Source organism: Symphalangus syndactylus, chromosome 9, assembly GCF_028878055.3.
Source record: "Symphalangus syndactylus isolate Jambi chromosome 9, NHGRI_mSymSyn1-v2.1_pri, whole genome shotgun sequence".
NCBI classification, from domain to species: Eukaryota; Metazoa; Chordata; class Mammalia; order Primates; family Hylobatidae; genus Symphalangus; species Symphalangus syndactylus.
The window spans coordinates 109,992,645-110,005,165 of NC_072431.2; the positions used below are offsets into that span (position 1 = coordinate 109,992,645).

Genomic DNA, 12,521 nt, shown 5'->3' on the forward strand with positions numbered 1-12,521 from the left:
GTCACCCTTCTACATCTCTTCATTGTGTCCCACTGCATTTCTGAAAACACCGAAGCCAATCACCTTGGGTGTCAAAAGAAGACAAGGCTTTTGGAAAGTGTCCTATTAACACAGAAAGTGACAACAAATCTAGAATTTAATGCCACACATGAATCTAACAATGAGATCAGCTGCTCATAACTGTGGTGGTGGGACTCTGGCCCTTTTGCCTCTCTCTGGGAATGTCCAATATTTTGCTATTCAGGGAAATACATAGTTATCATTAATTGAAATATTATGTGGAATTCTCTGAAACCTTTGGAATGAAATGAAGTCCAAGAGGGAGGCTGAGTCGCAAGCTGAGATCTACAAGGAGCTGCTAAGAAATGTAAGCCCCTCCTAGTGATAACCTATTCGCATTCTCCTTCACACACAGATTAAACAAAGTCCCTCCTACACACCTGCTTTGGGAGGTCTCTCAGTGTAGCTTGCCATACCAAGACGTTCCTAGAGTTTTTTCCTGCTACCTTTTCAGTCGAGCCTCCCACCCCGATCCCAGCACCATCACTGGGTGAGAGATCCACCGCCAAAGGCAGCTTTAGTAATCCTGGCCACACAACAAGCCTCTTAATAATGGCCATCATACTCATATTCCCTGGAACCTCTAAGGAGACCTAAGGGGACCTTGTCCTTCCTTCTCCAGTTACTTGGGTTAAGGCAGGCGCTAGTCTCCCTGGAACGCCTGACCTCTTAAGGAGCCATGGCAGAACAGCATAGCTCAAGGTTGTGCTTGCTGCACTCAACAGGTTAAAAGTGAGTAAAAGATTTGGGTCACCCCCTTCCCTCTGGAAGGAAATTTCTGGCTGAAGTGACCAAAGAATGATTTTAGGGCAAAATGATAAACACGAACAAAGGGCAATAAAACAGCACAAGGAAAATATTACAAAATTCTTGAGCAAGTGTTTTTGTAACTTTTAGGACAAATGCCTGACCCTGTGGGGAGAATGCAGATTATAAAGTCAAATTCACACGAATGGAATGTGGGGAAAAATGAAGTTTAGAATTCTAGCTCAGAGATTTGACAAGTTACTTAACATTTCTGAGCCCCAGTTTCTAGATCTGGCAAAAGGGGATAATTGTACATCCATACCCCAAACCTCAATTACTGTTAATGTACTGGTCATTCTCAAAGCCACATTTCTGACCCAGTCTTTCCACTGAGCTCCAAACTGTATATTCAACAACTGACACAAAACTCTATCTTGTTACAAAGACAATGCAAATCAATTCAAAACCTCCACCTCACCAACCTGATTTCCAACATCAGGGAATGTTATCACTATACATTCACTTTTGTGCTCAGTTCATACATCAAGACAGTCACTGGGTTCTAAACTTGATGACTCTCAAGGTAGCTTCCTTTCCTCTATTTTTGCTGACTCTCCTTATAGTTCAGTTTCTCATCCTTAACTTGCCTGAATGGTTAAAATATGCCTCATAACCCCAGGGCCTAAGAAAGTAGCTAATGCACAGTAATACCTTATATTAGTTGAATCCAAAGTCTGCGCTGGGGAGGCAGAGAAAGCGTCACATCTTTGTGATGAGTGCTATAAGGTGTGAGGTTGTGCCACAGGAGGAAGTAATTAGCTAGTCAGGATAATCCCAGAAGGGTCACAATAAAAATTACTTTGAAAAACATCTTACATTCAGGTGTCCACCCGTGTCGCGCCAGGGCACCAAGGAGCCGTTGGGGGGTCCGGGCGGAGGCCCGCTAGTGTGGAAGTCGTCGACGCCGCCGCTCTTCGTCCTCCCGTCTGTTCTCGCTCCCGGCCGCCATCATGCTGGCGCTCATCTCCCGCCTGCTGGACTTGTTCCGTTCGCTCTTCTGGAAGGAAGAGATGGAGCTGACGCTCGTGGGGCTGCAGTACTCGGGCAAGACCACCTTCATCAATGTCATCGCGTCAGGTCAATTCAGTGAAGATATGATACCCACAGTGGGCTTCAACATGAGGAAGGTAACTAAAGTAACGTCACAATAAAGATCTGGGACATAGGAGGACAACCCCGATTTCGAAGCATGTGGGAGCGGTATTGCAGAGGAGTCAATGCTATTGTTTACATGATAGATGCTGCAGATCGTGAAAAGATAGAAGCTTCCTGAAATGAGCCACATAATCTTCTAGATAAACCACGATTACAAGGAATTCCAGTGCTAGTGCTTGGAAACAAGAGAGATCTTCCTAATGCCTTGGATGAGAAACAGCTAATTGAAAAAAATGAATCTGTCTGCTATTCAGGATAGAGAAATTTGCTGCTATTCAATTTCTCGCAAAGAAAAGGATAATATAGATATCACACTTCAGTGGCTTATTCAGCATTCAAAATCTAGAAGAAGCTGAAGCATCTCCTAAAGTCTTCCAGTCCTTCTTGGCTATAATCCTAGAATTATTGTCCATTCCTCTGAAGTAATTCCCAGAATACGGTCCTTCCTAAACCCAAGAAATTGCCTTTTTCAGAGTTTGTTTGTCATGTGCACTGCTGAAGATGAGTATCAGCTAGAGTTGTCATGATAAAGTCAGCACACACAAAAAGGCTTCTTACACATACCTGTCTTAAACCATGTGTAGAGCTTTTTTTAAAAAAAAAAAAACCCATATACTTCTGACCATCTTAAATCAAGAAAATTGCATATTTCCATTCTGGTTCTGGGCCAGATTTTTATATTGGTTTTCAGTAAATGTCTATCTATAATATTTCATTATAGAGTCCAGTAGCTTAATACTGACACTGACTTGATACAGCATGAAGTTTCTAGTGCCACACACAGTATTTAGAAAACCTTTAAACGTGAACGACTCGTGGGATATATGTAAACATAATGTTTATTTTATCTCACAAATGCATGTGAAATGTATAATTACATCTTAGGAATCCAAAATGGTCTGCAGAGAGTGAGTGGAGGTGCCAGATCAATGTTGGTTCTTTACACTGGTGAGATTCTACCTGATGAATGTTAAAGATATTCTGCTTTCTGAGAACTCTTTATCACCAGATGGGCAGTTGGGATATGGGAGGAACTAAAGCATCTTGTTTTGTATCTGTCCAGATAATTATTTCTATCTCTTGTTTTTTTCTTCCTGGTTCAGGATACTTTTTTAAGGGGTTGAGAATTGAAGATTTTCCAAAAGCTTTCATGAATTTAGAGCATTACACCCAATAAAATAAAACCTGTTAAGAATGTCAAAAAAAAAAAAAAGAAAAAGAAAAACATCTTACATTCAACAATTAAAATATTGGAGTACTTACTATGTGCCAAGTACTATGCCAAACACAACAAACAAGACACAAGCCTTGCCCCAGGGGAGCTCATCATCTCATGAGGTAGATAGTCTGATAGGTTCAAATTGCCTAATCAACATATATATTTGGATATCAAATATTCATCTCAACCTATACAAAAATGAACTCTCGATTCCCTGCCCACCCACCACCATCATCCATTTACACATACCAAATCTGCTCCAATCACGGTATTTCTCACATCAGCTAAGGGCAATTCCATCTTTCCTGTAATTCAGGACAAAAACAATAGTGTTATTCTCGAATTTTTTTCCTAACAGTCTACATCCATTCCATCAGTAAATCCTGTTGTCTTTACTTCAAAAATCCATCCAGAATATGACCATTTCTCACTCTTTCTACTGCTACCATTACTGCCGTAGCATTATAACATCCCCCATTTTATCCTGACACCATATCCCCAACAATCTATCTTCAACACAGAAGCTTGATGGTCCTCAGGGAAGGTCCTGATTGCAGATGACAGATAGATAGATATAGATATAGATATAGATGATATAGATATAGATAAAACCATGCAACTGGATAACATCACCATGGAACTAAGTGTAAATGGAGAGATCTAAAGACTGGGCTATGACACTCTAAAGTTAACTGGGAATAAAAGGAGGAACCAGTAAGTAGAGGAACAAAGAAGCAGTAGCCAGTGAGGTAAGAAGAAAAACAGAAGAGTGTGGTGTACTGAAAGCAAAGAGAGGAAAGTATTTCAAAGAGAAAGTGATCAACTGCATAACCAGTTGTCAACTAGCCAAGTAAGATGAATGGCATTCAATTTAAAAACATAGAGATCCTCTGTGGCATTAAGAAAACCAGATTTAGATGAGTGATGAAGGTGTGATGGGCGTGGATTCAAGATACAATGGAAAGAGAGCAATTGGTGATAGCAAGTATAATCACGTATTCAAGGAGGTTTGTTCCAGAGAGGTGCAGAAAAATGAGGAAATAGCAGAAAGAGAACATGGGATTCAGAGAGGGTTTTTGAAAAATATGAGATACATAGCACGTTGGATGTTGACGGGAAAGATTCAGTTGAGAGGGATAAACTGATGAGGAAAAGAGGGAAGAACTACTGGAGCAATGCCCTGTTGTAGAGGACACAGAATAGAAGTGAATTCCCAAGTCAAGGGGCTGGCTTTGGCTAAAAGTACAGACACTGGTGGTAGATAGAAGGCATCGTTAATGAGAGGGGACTTTGTGGATAAGGGCAGAAAAAGGTTTCTTTTACATATAAGAGAGTGTGGGCACAGACCCAGCGGGACAAGTGAGGAGCTGGGAAGGCACCGTGGCTGTGGGAAGGGGGAATGGTATGCAGAGCCAAAGCTAGAAAGCAGGAGGTAGAGAGGGATTCTGGAAGTTACTATGGAAAGTTTTTATTAGGGCCCAAGCTGTTGGTGGCAGTGTGAGTGTGTAGGTGGGCAGGGAAAGGTGGTTAAAAGTTGCTGCTGATATCTGTGCAGCAGGTGCTCTTGGAAGACTGTACCAGCAGGAGAGATCACAGAAAAAGCTCTAAATGCATGGAGCCTGAGCAACAGCATGAGGCTGGAGATGGAGAAATAGGGCAAGGGTGGCATCCCAGTGCTCAGTGAGATGAGGGACCAAGGAGGTTATATGGGTGGGAGGAGAGGACAAGCAAGCAGGAAGACAAATAGGCTGCCCTGAGAAGATGGGAGGGACATCGATTTTGGACAGCTACTATCCCTCAGGAGATGGCACCTCTGCATTCCCCTTCTGACCTTCCACAGAGGAGCCAAGAGCTAGAGAAAGGCCAAGAAGTACTGTGACTTCTTTATGACATGTTTTGAGGGACAGTGGGATGCCCCTGGTTCCTAAGGAAACCCAGGATCACTCACCGTCTCATCACTAGGAGGAGGTGATGGCAGGACTTGCTTCCTCTGATAGGACCCCAGCATTAGCACAATGTGTCCACTGCTTGGATACAGAAGAGCCAGGATGGGAAGAAACATGGGTATGTCCCTGCTCTGAATACTGATTCTGTGCCTAAGGGATGGGGGCCCAGCCCAGGGATGGTCTCCAGGACGGAGAAGCACAAGGTTCAGGCCTGCTGAACCAACATTCAACAGGTGTTTTTCTAAAGCATCCCCAAAGATCAAAGGAGGTCTTCTGACAGGCACATCCTCCCTGCCTGGTGGGAGTGGGGCAGGCAGCCACACAGCTAGGAGAATAGAGGGAAGTCCAGAATAAAGGGAATTGACTCAGGAGGGTCACAGCAGCATCAGGTAGGGAGCCAGGGGTTAGCATGCACACATCCTGGTTTAGGGTGGAGCAGGTCCTTCCCATGGTTCCCTGCAGGCTCCTACCTGCTTGAGGCCAGCATGGGCTCATGCTGCTGACAGAAGTCCCAGGGGCAGAGAAGTGAGCTGAAACTGATAGCTTCAGGATTCTGAGTTCTTGGCAAAGTCAAGAGCTAAGAGAAATCGGGGTCATAGCCTATGACTTATGTGGAATGCTGATGGTGGATGAAGCCTTGCTCATTCCATAATCCCTGCATAAATCCATGTTCTATCTTCCCCAGGGTGAAGAGAGGCAAGAAGCAAAAGTCACATGAAGGGTATAAACTCAAGAATTTACTACTTCAGATTTAGGTGTAGATGTTAGGAATACATCAGTGCTTGCTTGGGATCTTTGGGTTCACCTCTGGCACACTCAGGTAACATCATGTCATGGTGAATGGCCCCGACCTTCCAGAGCTCTTCTCTTGGGCTTTCCAGAAAGGCACTTCAGAATTGGCTGGAGGGAATTTCAGGAAAGCGACCACCAGCAGTGGGAGGAGGGTGGCTTCTCCACAACATCACTTGTGTTCAACGCTGAGTTGTTGAGGGCAGGGACCGTGGCTGCTTCACTTCTGTACCTGCTCACTGCAGCCCAGGCAGGGAGGGCAAGGAACACAGGATGAACACAGGAATAGACTCCATGGAGACACTGCTTCCTGCACCATGTGGGAGGTGGCTGGGCCTCTGCTGCTTAACCAGCTAACCACGGCCGAATACTCTACCTGGCCTCTGGAGCCCATGGTCTAGGCCAGGCCTGCCATAGATGGAAGGGCCAGAATAGCCCCTGTGTCCTCTGCAGGGACAGAAGAGAAGGAAGGAATTCCTTGAGCTCAGGTGGCAATATGATAGGTAAGCACAATCCAGGCATGTAAAGTGCTTGGGGACACAAGGACCAGATGCCTCACAGGGCTGATCAGGCTTGCAGAGGTCTGTGCATTCTCATGCCCGGAGACAGTGAGGCCAGGACTCTGGGAGAGCATGGGGAGGGAGAGGGGGGCCTGGGAAGGGGCCAGTGAGATCCAGTTTCCAGAAGGAGGGGTGGGTGCTGCCAACTGCCCCCCTTTCCTGCCTTGTCTCTCTCCTCCACTATAAACTTCTCTCGTGTTCTTGCCTGGTCCACAGCCAGGCAAGTAGCATACTAGGGGATTTCCAGAGTGTACCAATTCCAAGGTCAGGCCTACTACAAAGGCCACAGGGGCAGGTCCCTGGGCAGGCAGACTGACCCATGGGAATCCAGACAGTGGGAAGGGAAGCCCTCCTTGCAGTAAATTGTGCTAGCAGCTAGAGTGTGTCAGGGGAGAGGGGGAAGATACAGTGAGGGGCCAGGGCAGAATTACACACATATGGTTTTGCCATAATGGCAAAAACCAGTTACTTTTGCACCAACCTAAGAGTTCAGAGTAAGCACAAACATGTCAAGAAAGACACACTTATGTCTTCCTTGGACATGACTTGGGTGTTCTTGGACTCATGAACTTGGATTTGGGTGTTCATGAGTCCTTGGGTGTTCAAGGACTCATGAACACCCTGCATCAGACATGCTCGAGCATGTGAGTGGCAGATTTTTATAAAGGGCTTTAAAAATGTAACAGTGATCTTGAGGAAAATGTCAGGTTGGGGATGGGGCAAGAGGACTAAAGCAAAAGAAACTTCTGAAAATGGAAGCAAAGAAACACTAAAAATCAGTGGGTTTCACAGAAAAAGGAAGTCTCAATTTTCTCTGATCGCAGGAGGAAGGAACAATCAGGATACTTCCCACTGCTTTACAAAGTGCAAGTGTTCACGAATCATTGAATAAATGCTGTAAAGATGACTGGGGAAAGCAAAGGGTTTATTTGAGATCACAGCATCAGCACCCTTCCTCTAGGTCAAAGTGGGCCAGAGAGGGCTGAGGAGACCAAATCTTCAGAACTTGTTTCTAGAAACTATGGAGTCACAAGCTCATCATATCCACTCTGCTTCCTCAGAGATAGAACCGGAATGGTGAGTTGGGTTTAGCAGGGATGATGGTATGTAACCAATACAATAAATATAGATGATTTCTCTGACATCAGGGAAGAGATACTAAATTTTGGAATTTAGATGGTTTCCATACCACATTTCATGTCTCTTAAATATACACATTAGTGTATAGCAGAATTGCCGGGTCATATAGAGATTCTCTTTAACTTTTTGAAGAACCATGAAATGTTTTCCACAGCAGCTGCACCATTTTACATTTCCACCAGCAATGCACCAGGGTTCCAATTTCTCCACAGCCTCACCACACATTATTTTCCTTTTTTTTTAATAGCCATCCTACTGGGTGTGAAGTAATATCTCATTGTGTGCATATGTGTTTGTTTGTTTGTTTTAATAGGGGCTGGGTCTCCCCTATTGCCCAGTATTGCCCAGGCTGATCTCAAAGTCCTAGGCTCAAGTAATCCTCCTGCCTCAGCCCCCTCAAGTAGCTGGGATTACAGGCACATGTCACTGCATCCAGCTTCACTGTAGTTTTGATTTGCATTTTCCTAATGACTAATGATGTAGAGCATGTTTTTAATGTGCTTATTGGTCTTTTGTATATCTTCTTTGGAGAAATGTCTATTCACATCATTTTCCCATTTCTAAATAAAGTTGTTTCTTTCTTGTTGAGTTGTAGGGTTCTTTATATATACTGGATATTAATCCTTTATCAGATGTGTGATTTGCAACTATTTTCTCTTATTCCATGGGTTGTCTTTTCACTTTCTTTATGGTATTCTTTTATGCATAGAATTTTTAAAATATTGATATTTTATCTGTTTTTTCTTTTGTTACTCATGCTTTTGGTGTCAAAATCTAAGAAATTATTGCCAAATCCAAGGCGATAAATATTTTCTCCTGTTTCCTTCTAAGAGATTTATCATTTTAGCCTTGTCTTAGTCTATTTTGTGCTGCTATAACAGAACAAGAGATTTATAATCTTACATCTCTGGAGGCTGGGAAACCCAAGATTGAGGGTCCACTTTCAGTGAAGGCCTTCATGTGGCATCATTTCATGGCAGAAGGTGGAAGGGCAAGAGAGCACGTGAGAAAGCAGGAGAACAAGACAGCCAAACTCACTCTTATAACAAACCCCCTGCCATGACTTACCCATTCCGGAGATGATGTCAATTAATTTATGAGGGCAGAGCTCTCAAGACCTAATCACCTATTAGGCCCCACCTCTCAACACGGTTGCATTGAGAATTATGTTTCCAACACATGAACTTTGGGAGACACATTCAAACCATAGTAGCTCTTAAGCAAGAGTACATTCTTGCTTCTTCCTCTCCTTGACATTTCTTCCCAAATAAAATCTGCAAAAAACAGATTTCATGAGTTTAATCTTTGTAACCTTGGTCAAATTGCTTAATCTTTCTAAATCTCATTTTAGAAGGGGATAATTTCACAAAGCTGTTGTAAGAGTTATATGAGATGTTTAAACATACCTAGTATAGTGCCTAGCACACTGGTGCTCAACAATCCTATACATCCTTTATTCTTTCGTTCAAAGGCATTTCGCTCCAGGACCTGCCAAAGTCAGTTATTCCACCTGATCTTACTGCTTTCTTCTGGACGGTCAAACCCAGGGGCTCAAATCTCCTATCTTTGCTTTAGAGGCCTCATTGGTCCTCATCCCCCACTTGGGGCCCTGTGCTGTCCCAGCAGTTTCTGCCTCCACTAAAATGCAGCCTGGAAAAACTGGACTACCATGGAGAAGAAAAATCCGAATAGGGAAAGAGGGGAATGGAAAGAGACCCTACAAGGCCTCCACCTCTGGGCCACGGTGGTCACAAGTGAGGGCACACGTAGGCCTATAGGGAGATAAAGGCCAAAGTCCTTGGAGCTGTGGGAAGTCACTCATGGATCCCGTGGCAGGATCCCCTCTCCCAGTCAGAGGTTGCTTCTGACAGTTCAAGGGCACAGTTTCAGGTCCTCCTTTTCTAGGGGGCCCTCTGGGGGCTCCACCATCACCAGGCTCCTGCAGCTCCCCTATGTTCCCAGGTGGTCTTCCACTGAGCCAGCTCGAGAGCACCTTTGTGCCTGCTCCCACAGTGACACAGAAGGGCTCCCTAAGGGCCAGTGCCCTCCACACGGGGGCTCCCCATGGCAGCAAATCCAGAGAGCACCCCGGGAGTCCATTCCCACAGCGGGTCTTCATGGGGGTGGTTCCCCGCAGCACCTCAGGGACTCCCCCCAATACAGGCAGCTGTCACTTGGGGTTCATCCAGTGACACGGGGGCCACCTTGGAGGCAGCTCCCACGCAAGCACCTCAGAGTCCCCGGAGGACTGTCCACGGCCACAAACCCACCCCTCAGGTGACAGCCCGGTCCCGCCGCCCCCGTCCCCACTTACCAGGGCCGTCCGGGGCCGGCGGACTCTACACTGCGGGCCCTGCGCTGCCCAGCGGAGCTCGAGGGCCGGCAGCATGCAGCGCTGGCTGAGCTGGCCGGTTGAGGCGGCCGGTTGAGGCGTGGGCGGCGGCGGCGGCGCGTGCGCCCACGCGAGGCTTTCTTGGCCGGCGGGTGGGCGCGCGCTGCGTTCCGCCCCGCCCCCCCGCGCCTCGAGGTACTGGCCTCGCGAATCAGTTACGGGCACCGGCGTGCTTACGGTGGGGCGACGCGGGAGTGGGGTTCCATGGGCTCGGATAAGTAGTGGGCCCAGGTGCCAGTTGGCGCCCCCTAGGAGCGCCCTGGACTGGGGCGCGGGGACTGAACGCGCCGGCCAACTGCAGCAAGGACAGTGTCCGCCCAGAGGGGGCGCAGGGCTGAGGCCGCTAACACTTTGTTCCGCTCCTGCCCATAAGGGTGAGAATGACTCTTCCAGCGACTTTGGCCCTCGTGCTCTCTCGCCAAGCTGCCACCCTAGGCCTCCAGGCTCATGACGCTGGCATTCGGACACTCTCTGCAGTACTCCACTGGCCTCTGGAATGTCCAAATGACCCAACTCTGACTGCACTGTTTCCTGAGAGTATTGGCCTCCCATCTCCAGCAGGAAAGCTGGGCTGTCGTGTAACCCACTTTTTGCTGCAGCAACCTCATGCCTCAGACTATTCAAACAGCCGGCAGTTCTGAAGGCTTTAATGTGTATTACACCAGACCACGTGCTTTGAAGAAAGTGAGGGCAACACAAAGAATATCAAAAATAATTAAGCCACTGATAGCTAACTATAAAGAAATAACTGAAGAAGTACAAATGAAATGCTGAGGACCTTATTTAAATTATTTTATTTATATATTTATAGTTTATGTACATTTGGCATACCTTGTGTTTCCAGATAAATTCAATTTTATACCGTAAAAAAGAATTCATCTCATCTTGTGGGGGATACAAACAAGAACTCATTTTGTCCTTACTGTCATGAAACTTACCAATAAGAACTATAAGGGAGGTATAGTATTTACTATGGTTTTAATGTTTGTTCCCTCCAAAACTCCTTGAAATTTAATTGCCCTTGTAATAGTATATAGAGGTGGACCTTTAAGAGGTGATTTGCCCATGAGGGCTCTGCCCTTTTGGGTGAGTTTAATGCCTTTTAAAAAGGGCTTTCAGGAGTCAGTTATTTTCTTGGCTCTTCTCCTCTGCCATGTGAAAAACAGCATTCCCCAACTCTGGAAGATGCAGTGCTCAAGGCACCATCTTGGAAGTAGAGACCAGGTCCTTACCAGACACCAAACTGTTGGTGCCTTGATCTTGGACTTCCCAGCCTCCAGAACTGCAAGAAATAAATTTCTGTTCATTATAAATTACCTAGTCTGTGGTATTTTGTCATAGCAGCACAAAATGGACTAAGGCAATACTATATTTTGCTGTTTTTTTGGCGGGGGGATGGGGTCTCCCTCTGTTACCCAGGCTGGAGTACAGTGGTGTGATCATAGCTCACTATTGTCTCAAACTCCTGGGCTCAAGCAATCCTCCTCCCTCAGCCTCTGGAGTAGCTGGGATTACAGGCATGAGCCACCCACCTAGCTTGCTATCACTTTTAGACACAAAATGCTAGATACTAAACACTGTACGTACATATATAAGTCATTTAAACTTCACACAACTATGAAGTACTATACTTTTATTATTTTCATTATACAGCTATAGAAACTGAGGTACAGAAAGATTAAACAACCTCCCTTAGGTCACGTAACTAATATGTGGAATCTAGGTATTCTGAATCCAGAGCCCTTACTCCAAATCAGGTTGACTGTACTGCCTCCAGGACCACCTTTAAAGTGTGGCAGGATCCCAGATAAATATGTTTTTGCAAGGATCTTAAGTATGTAAACAATTTGATTAAAATATCTACTGCAAAATCCTTGGACTCATGTGAAGTGCAATGTTTTATTAATGAAGATTTGAGATAATGGCTAAGGAAATGGTACTTATATATTTGTTTACTGTTATGTCAGTGCACATAAAGCTTCTTGGTGGTGTCTAGGCACTGTTCTTATTCAAGTCTAATTACCATCTCTTTCTGTCTTCATTATCAGATGTATCACTTCTGGTTAATTTCACATCTCCCACATAACAAAAAGTAATGATGCTATTGTTGCTCTTCAGAACCTGTTTGTATCAAGACAATATAGATCTTCTGCCTTTATGGCTTCCTATCACTTATTTAGTGCTAATTAAATCATCTTGCCACCTGTGAATACTGACTTCTAAAGACTCTCTCAGTGGTTATTACTGAATTTCATTAATGATGACCACAAGTTCAAGTCTTATCCAGAGGATACGGTCAAATGTGAAATGATCACTTGTTTTCTGGATTGTTAAATGTTAGGCAACAGGGGTACCTTAATGGCGCCGGTTCCGGGTTCTTCTCCCCTCCTTGACCGGGCACTGTCTGAACCCCCCAAAGGAGGGCCAATCAGAAAGAAGCATCTCCCGCCTTC

General features: G+C 45.2%; 1 pseudogene; it reads left to right on the plus strand.

The window, feature by feature from the left end:
• Positions 1-1,694: 1,694 nt before the first annotated feature.
• LOC129490244 (ADP-ribosylation factor-like protein 8B) lies at positions 1,695-3,216 on the plus strand (annotated as a pseudogene).
• The last annotated feature ends 9,305 nt before the right edge of the window (positions 3,217-12,521 follow it).